Below are 14,891 nucleotides of genomic sequence, written 5' to 3'. Positions count from 1 at the left end.
ATCCAACCTGTTGAGCCCTCTCATTATCTTATATATTTTGATAAGATCACCTCTCATTCTTCTGAACTCCAATGAGTATAGTCCCAACCTACTCAACCTATCTGCATAAGTCAACCCCACATCTCCGGAGTCAACCTAGTGAAACTTCTCTGTACAGCCTCCAATGCAAGTATATCCTTCCTTAAATACGGAGACCAAAACTGCACGCAGTACTCCAGGTGTGGCCTCACCAAAACCCTGTACAGTTGTAGCAGGACATCTCTGCTTTTATACTCGATCGCCTTTGCAATAAAAGCCAACATTCCATTTGCCTTCCTGATTACTTGCTGTACCTGCATACTAACTTTTTGTGTTTCATGCACAAGTACCCCCAGGTCCCGCTGTACTGCAGCACTTTGCAGTCTTTCTCCATTTAAAAATAATAATTTGCTCTTTGATTTTTTTCTGCCAAAGTGCATGACCTCACACTTTCCAATATTATATTACATCTGCCAAATTTTTGGCCACTCACTTAGCCTATCCATGTCCTTTTGCAGATTTTGTCTGTTCTCCTCACACATTGCTTTTCCTCCCATCTTTGTATCGTCAGCAAACTTGGCTACGTTACACTCGGTCCCTTCCTCCAAGTCGTTAATATAGATTGTAAATAGTTGGGGTCCCAGCACTGATCCCTGCGGCACCTCATTGATTGCCAACCCGGGAATGAACCATTTATCCCGACTCTCTGTTTTTCTGTTAGTTAGCCAAATCCTCTATCCATGCTAATATAATACCCCCAACCCCATGAACTTTTGTCTTGTGCAGTAACCTTTTATGTGGCATCTTGTCAAATGCCTTCTGGAAGTCCAAATACACCACATCCTCAGAGAATTCCAGCGAATTTGTCAAACATGACTTCCCCTTCATAAATCCATGCTGACTCTGCCTGACCGAATTATGCTTTTCCAAATGTCCTGCTACTGCTTCTTTAATAATGGACTCTAACATTTTCCCAACCACAGATGTTAGGCTAACTGGTCTATAGTTTCCTGCTTTTCGTCTGCCTCCTTTTTTAAATAGGGGCGTTACATTTGCAGTTTCCAATCTGCTGGGTCCTCCCCAGAAGCCAGGGAATTTTGGTAAATTACAACCAATGCATCCACTATCCCTGCCGGTACTTCTCTTAAGACCCTAGGATGCAAGCCATCAGGTTCTCTAGGGGACCAACATTTACTTTAGCCACTCTTTTCCTTTTTATGTACCTGTAGAAACTCTTACTATCTGTTTTTATATTTTGTGCTAGTTTTCTTTCATAATCTATATTTTCTCTCCTTATTAGTTTTTTTAGTCGTTCTTTGCTGACTTTTATAAGTTTCTCAATCCTCTGGCCTCCCACTCATCATCATCATAGTCAGTCCCTCGAAATCGAGGAAGACTTGCTTCCTCTCTAAAAGTGAGTTCTCAGATGACTGTACAGTCCAATGTGGGAATTGCAGTCTCTGTCACAGGTGGGACAGACAGTCGTTGAAGGAAAGGGTGGGTGGGGAGGCTGGTTTGCTGCACACTCCTTCCGCTGCCTGCGCTTGTTTTCTGCATTCTGTCGGCGACAGGACTCGAGGTGCTCAGTGGCCTCCCGGATGCTCTTCCTGCACTTAGGGCGGTCTTTGGCCAGGGACTCCCAGGTGTCGGTGGGGATGTTGCATTTTATCAAGGAGGCTTTGACAGTGTCCTTGAAACGTTTCCTCTGCCACCTGGGGCTCGCTTGCCGTGTAGGAGTTCCGAGGGGAGTGCTTGCTTTGGGAGGCTTGCGTCAGGCATGCGAACAATATGGCCCGTTCAACAGAGCTGGTCGAGTATGGTCAGTGCTTCGATGCTGATCGAGGACACTCACGTTGGTGCGTCTGATCTCCCAGGGGATTTGCAGGATCTTGCAGAGACAATGCTGGTGGTATTTCTCCAGCGATTTGAGGTGTCTATTGTATATGGTCCACGTCTCTGAGCCATACAGGAGAGCAGGTTTCACTACAGCCCTGTAGATCATAAGCTTGGTGTCAGATTTGAGGGCCTAATCTTCGAATACTCTCTTCCTCAGGCGGCATCTCACTTGTCTTGGCCACATTGTATGCCCTTATTTTGTTTTGGTTTCCATATTTACGAAAGGATATACTTGCTTCGGAGGCAGTTCAGAGAAGGTTCACTAGGTTGATTCCGGGGATGAGGGGGTTGACTTATGAGGAACGATCGGGCCTCTACTTATTGGAATTCAGAAGAATGAGAGGTGATCTTATCGAAATGTATAAGATTATGAGGGGGCTTGACAAGGTGGATGCAGAGAGGATGTTTTCACTGATGGGGAGACTAGAACTAGAAGGCATGATTTTAGAATAAGGGGTCGCCCATTTAAAACAGATGAGGAGAAATTTCTTCTCTCAAAGGGTTGTTAACCTGTGGAATTCGCTGCCTCAGAGAGCTGTGGAAGCTGGAACATTGAATAAATCTAAGACAGAAATAGACAGTTTCTTAAACGATAAGGGGTTATGGGGAGCGGGTGGGGAAGTGGAGCTGAGTCCATGATCAGATCAGCCATGATCTTATTCAATGGCGGAGCAGGCTCGAGGGGCTGTATGGCCTACTCCTGCTCCTATTTCTTATGTTCCCTCTCGCGATGTTTGGGCTGGCTGGGCTCTCCCTCTTGTGCTGTTTGGTGTTAACTTAGCAGCTGCCTGCTTTGAGTTATTGTTATAAATTCTAAACATAACAATTTCTGATGCCAATGCAATGGGAAAAATAGCATCAATGACTACCCATGGTTAGCCATGAGTGGCTAATGCCATATGGCCCAGGAATATGATGTACAGACAGACAGACATGTCAGCAGTAGAGATATCCCAGAGTGTAGTTTCAACAGGATTCCAGGGATTGGAAACTGTAGATATAAGGGGAGACTTGAGTTGCTGAAACTATTTCCACTGGAGTAGAGAAAGCTGAGGAAATTCAATAGAGGATTTAAAAAAAAAATACTGTAAGGTTTTGATAGGGTGAATAACTTTGGTTGGGAGTCAGCTGGGAATAACTTCTTTACATAGGGAGTTGTCGCAGCATGGTATGCGTTGCAACAGCGAGTGTTTGGGGCAAAGCCCGTTGCATTTTTTATGGTAAAATTGGATAACTCTTTGAAGCAGAGTAAGATACAGGGCTATGAGGAAAGAGTGTGGCAGTGGGATTAGTTTTGGATTGCTCTAGCAGAGGTGCCACAACATGATAGGCTCAATGGCTTCCTGTGCTGTAAATCTCCATGGCTGTATGTAAGATTTTAAGTTGGGACTGTTAAAAGACTTGCATTTATATAGTGCTTTAACATTCCCTCTAGACATCTAATCAATAATTGCACTTGCTTTACAATCAATTACTAAACTTGAATCACTGTGTAATCACTGTTGTTACCTCGACAAATATGGCAACCAATTTGTTCACAAACTGCAAATTAAATGAATGACTAGTTAATCTGTTTTTAGTGGTATTGATTTAAGGAAGCATATTGGCCAGGATACCAGGTGAACGCACTGTGTTTCTTCAAATAGTGCCATGAGATTGTTTACATCCACCTAGACCACCAGATCAGGCAGGCAATGCCTTGATTTAATGTCCAATCTGAAAGAAAGCATCTTCACCAGTGCCACAGTCTCACAAAACTGTCACCATAGATTATGCACACAAGGCCTGGAATGAAGCTTGATCCCACAACTATCTGACTGAGAAATAAGAACATCACTAACTGTGCCAATCTGCCACTTGGCTGAACTGTATATTTGAACCATGGAAGTTTACGAACAGATGAAAATGACAAGCATGAAAAGCCCAGCTAGTCCATCAAGCCTGCCTCACACTCATGATGCCGGAGCATTATGTCTAGACACTTGCACCACCTCCACCTCCAGTAGCTCCCCCCCTTCCCCACAACTCATTCCAGAGTCTCACTACTAGGAACATAGGAGGAGGCCATTTAGCCCCTCGGTCGAGCCTGTTCCACTATTCAGTGAGATCATGGCTAATCTGCAAACCAACTCCATAAATCTGCCTTTGGCCCATATCTCTTAATGCCATTGGTTAACAGAAAGCTATTAATCTCAGTAATAAAAATAACAATTTACCTAGCATCAATTGCCATTTGTGGAAGAGTGTTCCAAACTGCTACCACCCTTTGTGCGTAGAAGTTTTTCCGAATTTCACTCTTGAAAGGTCTGGCTCTAATTTTTAAACTATGCCCCCTAGTCCTCGAATCCCCAACCAGTGGAAATAGTTTCTCTCTATCTAATCTATCTGTTCCCCTTAATATCCTGAAAACTTCAATCAGATCAGCCCCATACCTTCGAAATTCCAGGAATACAACCCTAGTTTGTGTAATCTCTCCTCGTAACTTAATCCTTGAAGTCAAGGTATCATTCTGGTAAATCTACGCTGCTCCAGGTGGGGTCTAACCAGGGTTTTGTATAGCTGCAGCATAACTTCTAATCCCTTGTATTCTAGTCCTCTTGATATAAAGGCCAGCATTCCATTAGCCTGTTTGATTATTGAATATAATTACTCTCTGGGAAACGAAGAAACACCTGACATCGAACCTATTCCAACTCTTGTGTAGTTTAAATGCATGTCCTCTGCTCATCACCAATCTACCAAACTCAATCTATCAATAGGCGCACAAACCAGCACATGCATTAGTTTACATACCTCTATCAGGTTACCTCTAGGTCAATGCTGCTCTAAAGTAAGTAGACCCAGCTCTTTAAGGCTATCTGAGTAACTAAGGTTCATTAAGCTACGAAGCATTCTCATAGATCTCCCCTGAACCTTTTTGAGCACTATATCACACACCATGTAAGGGGACCAAAACTGGATGTAGTACTCCAAATGTGATCTAACCTAGGTCCTGTTTATTGACAGAATGGTGTCCTTTGACTTGTATTGAATGGTTCTATCAATACAATCCTGATAGAAACATAGAAACATAGAAAATAGGTGCAGGAGCAGGCCATTCAGCCCTTCAGCCTGCACCGCCATTCAATGAGTTCATGGCTGAACATGAAACTTTAGTACCCCGTTCCTGCTTTCTCGCCATACCCCTTGATCCCCCGAGTAGTAAGGACTTCATCTAACTCCCTTTTGAATATATTTAGTGAATTGGCCTCAACTACTTTCTGTGGTAGAGAATTCCACAGGTTCACCACTCTCTGGGTGAAGAGGTTTCTCCTCATCTCGGTCCGAAATGGCTTACCCCTTATCCTTAGACTGTGACCCCTCGTTCTGGACTTCCCCAACATTGGGAACATTCTTCCTGCATCCAACCTGTCCAAACCGTCAGAATTTTAAACGTTTCTATGAGGTCCCCTCTCATTCTTCTGAACTCCAGTGAATACAAGCCCAGTTGATCCAATCTTTCTTGATAGGTCAGTCCCACCATCCCGGGAATCAGTCTAGTGAATCTTCGCTGCACTCCCTCAATAGCAAGAATGTCCTTCCTCAAGTTAGGAGACCAAAACTGTACACAATACTCCAGGTGTGGCCTCACCAAGGCCCTGTACAACTCCAGCAACACCTCACTGCCCCTGTACTCAAATCCCCTCGCTATGAAGACCAACATGCCATTTGCTTTCTTAACCGTCTGCTGTACCTGCATGCCAACCTTCAATGACTGATGTACCATGACACCCAGGTCTCGTTGCACCTTCCCTTTTCCTAATCTGTCACCATTCAGATAATAGTCTGTCTCTCTGTTTTTACCACCAAAGTGGATAACCTCACATTTATCCACATTATACTTCATCTGCCATGCATTTGCCCACTCACCTAACCTATCCAAGTCACTCTGCAGCCTCATAGCATCCTCCTCGCAGCTCACACTGCCACCCAACTTAGTGTCATCCACAAATTTGGAGATACTACATTTAATCCCCTCGTCTAAATCATTAATGTACAATGTAAACAGCTGGGGCCCCAGCACAGAACCTTGCGGTACCCCACTAGTCACTGCCTGCCATTCTGAAAAGTCCCCATTTACTCCTACTCTTTGCTTCCTGTCTGACAACCAGTTCTCAATCCACGTCAGCACACTACCCCCAATCCCATGTGCTTTAACTTTGCACATTAATCTCTTGTGTGGGACCTTGTCGAAAGCCTTCTGAAAGTCCAAATATACCACATCCACTGGTTCTCCTTTGTCCACTTTACTGGAAACATCCTCAAAAAATTCCAGAAGATTTGTCAAGCATGATTTCCCTTTCACAAATCCATGCTGACTTGGATCTATCATGTCACCATTTTCCAAATGCGCTGCTATGACATCCTTAATAATTGATTCCATCATTTTACCCACTACTGAGGTCAGGCTGACCGGACTATAATTCCCTGCTTTCTCTCTCCCTCCTTTTTTAAAAAGTGGGCTTACATTGGCTACCTTCCACTCGATAGGAACTGATCCAGAGTCAATGAAATGTTGGAAAATGACTGTCAATGCGTCCGCTATTTCCAAGGCCACCTCCTTAAGTACTCTGGGATGCAGTCCATCAGGCCCTGGGGATTTATCGGCCTTCAATCCCATCAATTTCCCCAACACAATTTCCCGACTAATAAAGATTTCCCTCAGTTCTTCCTCCTTACTAGACCCTCTGACCCCTTTTATATCCGGAAGGTTCTTTGTGTTCTCCTTAGTGAATACTGAACCAAAGTACTTGTTCAATTGGTTTGCCATTTCTTTGTTCCCCGTTATGACTTCCTCTGATTCTGACTGCAGGGGACCTACGTTTGTCTTTACTAACCTTTTTCTCTTTACATACCTATAGAAACTTTTGCAATCCGCCTTAATGTTCCCTGCAAGCTTCTTCTCGTACTCTATTTTCCCTGCCCTAATCAAACCCTTTGTCCTCCTCTGCTGAGTTCTAAATTTCTCCCAGTCCCCAGGTTCGCTGCTATTTCTGGCCAATTTGTATGCCACTTCCTTGGCTTTAATACTAGCCCTGATTTCCCTAGATAGCCACGGTTGAGCCACCTTCCCTTTTTTATTTTTACGCCAGACAGGAATGTACAATTGTTGTAATTCATCCATGCGGTCTCTAAATGTCTGCCATTGCCCATCCACAGTCAACCCCTTAAGTATCATTCGCCAATCTATCCTAGCCAATTCACGCCTCATACCTTCAAAGTTACCCTTCTTTAAGTTCTGGACCATGGTCTCTGAATTAACTGTTTCATTCTCCATCCTAATGCAGAATTCCACCATATTATGGTCACTCTTCCCCAAGGGGCCTCGCACAACGAGATTGCTAATTAATCCTCTCTCATTACACAACACCCAGTCTAAGATGGCCTCCCCCGTAGGTGGTTCCTTGACATATTGGTCTAGAAAACCATCCCTTATGCACTCCAGGAAATCCTCCTCCACCATATTGCTTCCAGTTTGGCTAGCCCAATCTATGTGCATATTAAAGTCACCCATTATAACTGCTGCACCTTTATTGCATGCACCCCTAATTTCCTGTTTGATGCTCTCCCCAACATCACTACTACTGTTTGGAGGTCTGTACACAACTCCCACTAACGTTTTTTGCCCTTTGGTGTTCTGCAGCTCTACCCATATAGATTCCACATCATCCAAGCTAACGTCTTTCCTAACAATTGCATTAATCTCCTCTTTAACCAGCAATGCTACCCCACCTCCTTTTCCTTTTATTCTATCCTTCCTGAATGTTGAATACCCCTGGATGTTGAGTTCCCAGCCCTGATCATCCTGGAGCCACATCTCCGTAATCCCAATCACATCATATTTGTTAACATCTATTTGCATAGTTAATTCATCCACCTTGTTGCGGATACTCCTTACATTAAGACACAAAGCCTTCAGGCTTGTTTTTTTAACACCCTTTGTCCTTTTAGAATTTTGCTGTACAGTGGCCCTTTTTGTTCTTTGCCTTGGGTTTCTCTGCCCTCCACTTTTCCTCATCTCCTTTCTGTCTTTTGCTTTTGCCTCCTTTTTGTCTCCCTCTGTCTCCCTGCATTGGTTCCCATCCCCCTGCCATATTAGTTTAACTCCTCCCCAACAGCACTAGCAAACACTCCCCCTAGGACATTGATTCCGGTCCTGCCCAGGTGCAGACCGTCCGGTTTGTACTGGTCCCACCTCCCCCAGAACCGGTTCCAATGCCCCAGGAATTTGAATCCCTCCCTGCTGCACCACTGCTCAAGCCACATATTCATCTGCGCTATCCTGCGATTCCTACTCTGACTAGCACGTGGCACTGGTAGCAATCCCGAGATTACTACTTTTGAGGTCCTACTTTTTAATTTAGCTCCTAGCTTCTTAAATTCGTTTTGTAGGACCTCATCCCTTTTTTTACCTATGTCGTTGGTACCAATGTGCACCACGACAACTGGCTGTTCTCCCTCCCATTTCAGAATGTCCTGCACCCGCTCCGAGACACCCTTGACCCTTGCACCAGGGAGGCAACATACCATCCTGGAGTCTCGGTTGCGGCCGCAGAAACGCCTATCTATTCCCCTCACCATTGAATCCCCTATCACTATCGCGCTCCCACTCTTTTTCCTGCCCTCCTGTGCAGCAGAGCCAGCCACGGTGCCATGAACTTGGCTGCTGCTGCCCTCCCCTGATGAGTCATCCCCCCCAATAGTACTCAAAGCGGTGTATCTGTTTTGCAGGGGGATGACCACAGGGGACCCCTGCACTACCTTTCTTGCACTGCTCTTCCTGCTGGTCTTCCATTCCCTATCTGGCTGTGGACCCTTCTCCTGCGGTAAGACCAACTCACTACACGTGATACTCACGTCATTCTCAGCATCGTGGATGCTCCAGAGTGAATCCACCCTCAGCTCCAATTCCGCAACGCGGACCGTCAGGAGCTCGAGGCGGATACACTTCCCACACACGTAGTCCCCAGGGACACCGGAAGTGTCCCCGAGTTCCCACATGGTACAGGAGGAGCATATCACGTGACCGAGCTCTCCTGCCATGCCTTAACCCTTAGATACCCTTAAATTGGTAATAACAATGTTACAGTTCACTTACTGATACAAAAAATAAAAATAAAAGCTACTCACCAATCACCAGCCAATCACTTACCCTGTTTGCTTTGGTTTACTGCACAGGAAGAGGCCATTCAGTCACTCCTACCTGTGCCAACTCTTTGCAAGAGCAATCCAGAACGAATCCCACTGCCCTCCTCTTTCCCCATGACTCATACATTTTTCAGCCTCAAATGTTTATCTACTCCTTCCCTTTAAAGATTTCTGAACTACTCCGTGGCAAATGATTCCATGTTCTAGCAACTCTGCATAAAAAATGTCTCCTAGCCTCTCTTCGCACTGTCTTGGTGACAATTTTAAATTGGTGCCCCTCGTCAGACTCCCCAACCAGAGGAAATAATCTTTCCCTATTCAGTGTAACAAACATGTGATAATTTTTAAATCTTTCACTAAATCTTCTCCTAGTTTCCTCTGTTCTGGTACAAACGGTCCCAGTAGCTCGTCTATCCACAGGAGAGTGACACAGTTAATTCAGAGACTAGGATCCTGAACTTAAGGAAAGGTAACTTCGATGGGGTGCGACGTGAATTGGCTGGAATAGACTAGCGAATGATACTTAAATGGTTGATGGTGGATAGGCAATGGCAAACATTTAAAGATCACATGGATGAACTTCAACAATTGCACATCCCTGTCTGGAGTAAAAAGAAACGGGGAACGTGGCTCAACCGTGGCTGACAGGGGAAATTAAGGATAGTGTTAAATCCAAGGAAGAGGCACATAAATTGACCAGAAAAAGCAGCAAACCTGAGGACTGGGAGAATTTTATAATTAAGCAGAAGAGGATAAAGGGTTTAATTAGGAGGGGGGAAATAGAGTATGAGAGGAAGCTTGCTGGGAACATAAAAACTGACTGCAAAAGCTTCTATAGATATGTGAAGAGAAAAAGATTAGTGAAGACAAACGTAGGTCCCTTGCAGTCAGATTCAGGTGAATTTATAATGGGGAACAAAGAAATGGCGGACCAGTTGAACAAATACTTTGGTTCTGCCTTCACAAAGAAAGACACAAATAACCTTCCGGGAATACTAGGGGACCGAGGGTCCAGTGAGAAGAAGGAACTGAAGGAAATCCTTATTAGGCGGGAAATTGATGGGATTGAAGGCCGATAAATACCCGGGGCCTGATAGTCTGCACCCCAGAGTACTTAAGGAAGTGGCCCTAGAAATAGTTGTCACATTGGTGATCATTTTCCAACAATCTATCGACTCTGGATCGGTTCCTATGGACTGGAGAGTAGCTAATGTAACACAACTTTTTAAGAAAGGAGGGAGAGAGAAAACAGGTACTGGTAATTATAGACCGGATAGCATGACATCAGTAATCAGTAGTGGGGAAAATGTTGGAATCAATTATTAAAGATGAAATATCAGCGCATTTGAAAAGCAGTGACAGGATCGGTTCAAGTCAGCATGGATTTATGAAAGGGAAATCATGCTTGACAAATCTTCTGGAAGTTTTTGAGGATGTAACTAGTAGAGTGGACAAGGGAGAACCAGTGGATGTGGTGTATTTGGACTTTCAAAAGGCTTTTGACAAGGTCCCACACCAAGAGATTGTGTGCAAAATTAAGGCACATGGTGTTGGGCTAATGTACTGACGTGGATAGAGAACTGGTTGGCAGACAGGAAACTGAGAGTTGGGATAAACGGGTCCTTTTCAGAATGGCAGGCAGTAACTAGTGGGGTGCCGCAGGGCTCAGTGCTGGGACCCCAGCTATTTACAATATACATTAATGATTTGGATGAAGGAATTGAGTGTAATATCTCCAAGTTTGCAGACGACACTAAACTGGGTGGCAGTGTGAGCTGTGAGGAGGATGGTAAGAGGCTGCAGGCTGACTTGGATAGGTTAGGTGAGTGGGCAAATGCATGGCAGATGCAGTATAATGTGGATAAATGTGAGGTTATCCACTTTGGGGGCAAAACACGAAGGCAGAATATTATCTGAATGGCGGTAGATTAGGAAAAGGGGAGGTGCAATGAGACCTGGGTGTCATGGTACATCAGTCATTGAAAGTTGGCATGCAGGTACAGCAGGCGCTGAAGAAGGCAAATGGTATGTTGGCCTTCATAGCTAGGGGATTTGAGTATAGGAGCAGGGAAGTCTTACTGCAGTTGTACAGGGCCTTAGTGAGGCTTCACCTGGAATATTGTGTTCAGTTTTGGTCTCCTAATCTTGCTATTGAGGGAGTGCAGCGAAGGTTCACCAGACTGATTCCCGGGATGGCAGGACTGACATATGAGGAGAGACTGGATCGACTGGGCCTGTATTCACTGGAGTTTCGAAGGATGAGAGGGACTCTCATAGAAACATATAAAATTCTGACGGGACTGGACAGGTTAGATGCAGGAATAATGTTCCCAAAGTTGGGGAAGTCCAGAACCAGGGGACATAATCTAAGGATAAGGGGTAAGCCATTTAGGACTGAGATGAAGAGAAACTTATTCACTCAGAGTGTTGTTAACCTGAGGAATTCTCTACCGCAGAGTTGTTGATGCCAGTTCATTGGATATATTCAAGAGGGAGTTAGATATGGCCCTTGCGGCTAAAAGGATCAAGGGGTATGGAGAGAAAGCAGGAAAGGGGTACTGAGGTGAATGATCAGCCATGATCTTATTGAATGGTGGTGTGGGCTCGAAGGACCGAATGGCCTACTCCTGCACCTATTTTCTATGAACCATCATGGGTCAGAGACAGGACCTATGCTGACAATAGAAAGTACTGTTCAGAACTGCTTCAAATTAAAGCACTGCACACATCAGTCTCTGGTGCTGCAAAATACACACCATTTATATTGCAAAGCACTGGAATTCCCAGTACTGGGAGAATTTCAAAGTAATTAACTAAATTCAGACCTGTGGACTATCTTGCGCCCAGAGAAGGTCCACGGGGACTAGTGATCAAGGAATCACATTGCAAGCATGTACAGGCAAGCTGAGTGATTTACAGAAGAATGTTGCCCAGGATAGGGGAGAATTCCACACTGTTCTTTGAAAATTGCTATTCGACCTTGCTACAGTTGTACAGGGCCTTGGTGAGTCCATACCTGCAGGACTGTGCACAGTTTGGGTCTCCTTATCTAAGGAAGGATATACTTGCCTTGGAGGCAGTACAATGGAGGTTCACTAGATTGATTCCTGAGATCTCATAGAAACATATAAAATTCTGACGGGATTGGACAGGTTAGAGGCAGGAAGAATGTTCCCGTTGCTGGAGAGTTCCAGAACCAGGGGTCACAGTCTAAGAATAAGGGGTAAGCCATTTAGGACCGCGATAAGGAGAAACTTCTTCACTCAGAGAGTGGTTAACCTGTGGAATTCTCTACCGCAGAAAGTTGTTGAGGCCAGTTTGTTAGATATATTCAAAAAGGAGTTAGATTTGGCCCTTAGGGCCAAAGGGATCAAGGGGTAATGAGAGAAAGCAGGAAAGGGGTACTGAGGTTGAATGATCAGCCATGATCTTATTGAATGGCGGTGCAGGCTCGAAGGGCCGAATGGCCTACTCCTGCACCTAATTTCTATGTTTCTATATCTTCATTTTCACATCCCTGGTGCAAGCCTGGTGAACCTCTGCAGTACATTCTCTACCACTTTATTGCCCTTTCTGTATCATCATAAGCAGTCCCTCGAAACGAAGATTACTTGCTTCCATGCCAAAAAAGGATGAGTTCACAGGTGTTTGAATGAAAGACCTAATATTCCAGGTCCTGAACTACATCCTGAAGGGTGGAAAATGCCTGTGCGTGGATTTTTTTAACGTGTGGTGGCCATTGCACACTAGCCACCACACGGGATTGACAGAGCTAGGTCTTGGTCCAGTGGCAAAGATTGCCCTTTCTATAGCTGAGTGCCCAAAACTGCACACAGTACTCACACAGTGGCTGGAACAATGCCCTACTACTTATGAAGCCCAAGATGCTATTGGCCTTGTTTATGGCTGTAGCTTCCTGCACTCACCTCCAGACATGCTAAAAACAAACAGGGCTAAAAGTGATAGGCTGCATCTGTCACATGGCCTGCAGAGAAGTCAAATGCCACCAATGTATTTTCTGTTTCTTCCTTTTCAATCCTCTTTTCTCTGTCCTTCTCTTTTCTCTGTACTTTTCTTTCACTGTCGCCTTTTTTTCTCTTTCTCCTCCGCTCTCTTAACTCACCAAACAGGAATTTTCTTTTGTTTCATCTCACTGGAAAGAGAATGTTACCTGGCATTTCTAGCAGGAGTGAAAAGCCTCTGATTAAAAATACAAGGCCTGTAGTTTTCTGATAGTACTTACCCTATCTCTGGAATCCTCGCATAACTCCTAAGCCCTGTCCCCATAGCGACCTCATGTTATTTTCTTGGATCCAGCTGACTGAATATGAGAGAGTAGTTAAGAGCGCTTATTAACACGAAAAAAGCTGTTTAGAAAAGAAAGATGGATAGCAGTCCTTTAATCAAAGAATCATAGAATAGTACAGCACAGAAGGAGGCCATTCGGCCCATCGAGTCTGCGCTGACTCTTTCAGACAGCAATCCAGTTCGTCCCACTGCCTCATTCTTTCCCCGTTGCAATTTTTTCTCCTTTAATTATTTATCCAATTCCCTTTTGAAGGCTATTATTGAGTTTCTATCCAGACAGTGCATTCCAAATCCTAGCAATTCGTTGCGTAAAAAAGTTTCCCCTCATGTTGCCTCTGGTTCCTTTGCCAATCGTCTTAATTCTGTGCCCACTCGTTAGCAACCCTTCAACCATTGGAAACAATTTCTCTTAATTGACTATATCTAAATCGTTCATGATTTTAAACACCTCTATCAGATCTTCTCTTAAATTTCTGTGCTCCAAGTAGAACTGCCCCAACTTTTTCTATTATTCATTCCTGGGGATGTAGACATCGTTGGCAAGGCCAGCATTTATTGCCAAACACTAAATGCCCTTGAGAAGATGATGGTGAACTGCCTTCCTGAACCGCTGCAATCCTTGTGGTGAAGGTACTCCCATCGTGCTGTTAGGAAGGGAGTTACAGGATTTTGACCCAGCGACACTGAAGGACCGGCGATATGTGTATGATTTGGAGGGGAACTTGGAGGTGATGGTGTTCCCATGCACCTACTGCTCTTGTCCTTCTAGCTGGTAGAGGTCGCCGGTTTGGGAAGTGCTGTTGAAACTTCTCTGGTCTATTCACATAACTGTATTCCTTCATCCTGGAACTATTCTAGTAAATTTCTTCTCCAAAGCCTTTATGTCCTTCCTAAAGTGTGATGCCCAGAATTGGACACATTGCACCAGCTGTAGACAAACTAGTGTTTTTTATGTGCTTAGCATAACTTCCTGGCTTTTGTACTCTAAGGGCCCGAAGTTGGTCAAAGCCAAGGCCCGCCCAAGTACCGCCCGAAGGACTGCCGAGAGATCTGGCGGTACTTTTCCAGCGAGATTCCTCTGAAAGAAAAGCCAGTACCGCCCGGCGGCAAAAAAACAACTTACGCCGTGAAACTGGGCGGCAGCAGGCGGGAGCTCCCAATCTCGGCGGCAAATGCGATCCTCGCCAAAGTGCCGCCAAGAATTGAGTCGGGCCCAGGGAGGGGGAACAGCCAAAAATAAAAAAATTAAAATAGAAAATCCACATAAATCCCTGAATAAAAAATAAAAGAAGTTCACTAACCTTTTCTTGCAGGTCTTCTTACTTACCGTCCGGGTTAGACCTGGCTTCGTGCAGTGGTCCTTCTCCCTGCTGCTGCTGACTCCCGCCCAGAGGAATCTGCCAGCTCGGCAGGTGGGAGGTCACTTACGCGACTTGCACGCTAGCGGCCGTCAGCGGACAGTTCCCAGCGGTACTTCCCTC

At 44.9% G+C, this 14,891-nt stretch overlaps 1 protein-coding gene and 1 long non-coding RNA gene across 3 annotated transcripts in view; one reads left to right on the top strand and one right to left on the bottom strand.

Moving 5' to 3' along the window:
* LOC139259718 (protein mono-ADP-ribosyltransferase PARP14-like) overlaps window positions 1–14,891 on the top strand; it is a 175,451-nt gene that overhangs the window by 155,380 nt on the left and 5,180 nt on the right. The window lies entirely within an intron of this gene.
* LOC139259719 (uncharacterized) overlaps window positions 1–14,891 on the bottom strand; it is a 137,065-nt gene that overhangs the window by 120,272 nt on the left and 1,902 nt on the right. The window lies entirely within an intron of this gene.

This window comes from Pristiophorus japonicus, chromosome 3, assembly GCF_044704955.1.
Source record: "Pristiophorus japonicus isolate sPriJap1 chromosome 3, sPriJap1.hap1, whole genome shotgun sequence".
In the NCBI taxonomy this organism is placed as follows: domain Eukaryota; kingdom Metazoa; phylum Chordata; class Chondrichthyes; family Pristiophoridae; genus Pristiophorus; species Pristiophorus japonicus.
The sequence above is the reverse complement of the archived record's forward strand: the minus strand, read 5'-3'. Positions and strand labels throughout refer to the sequence as shown.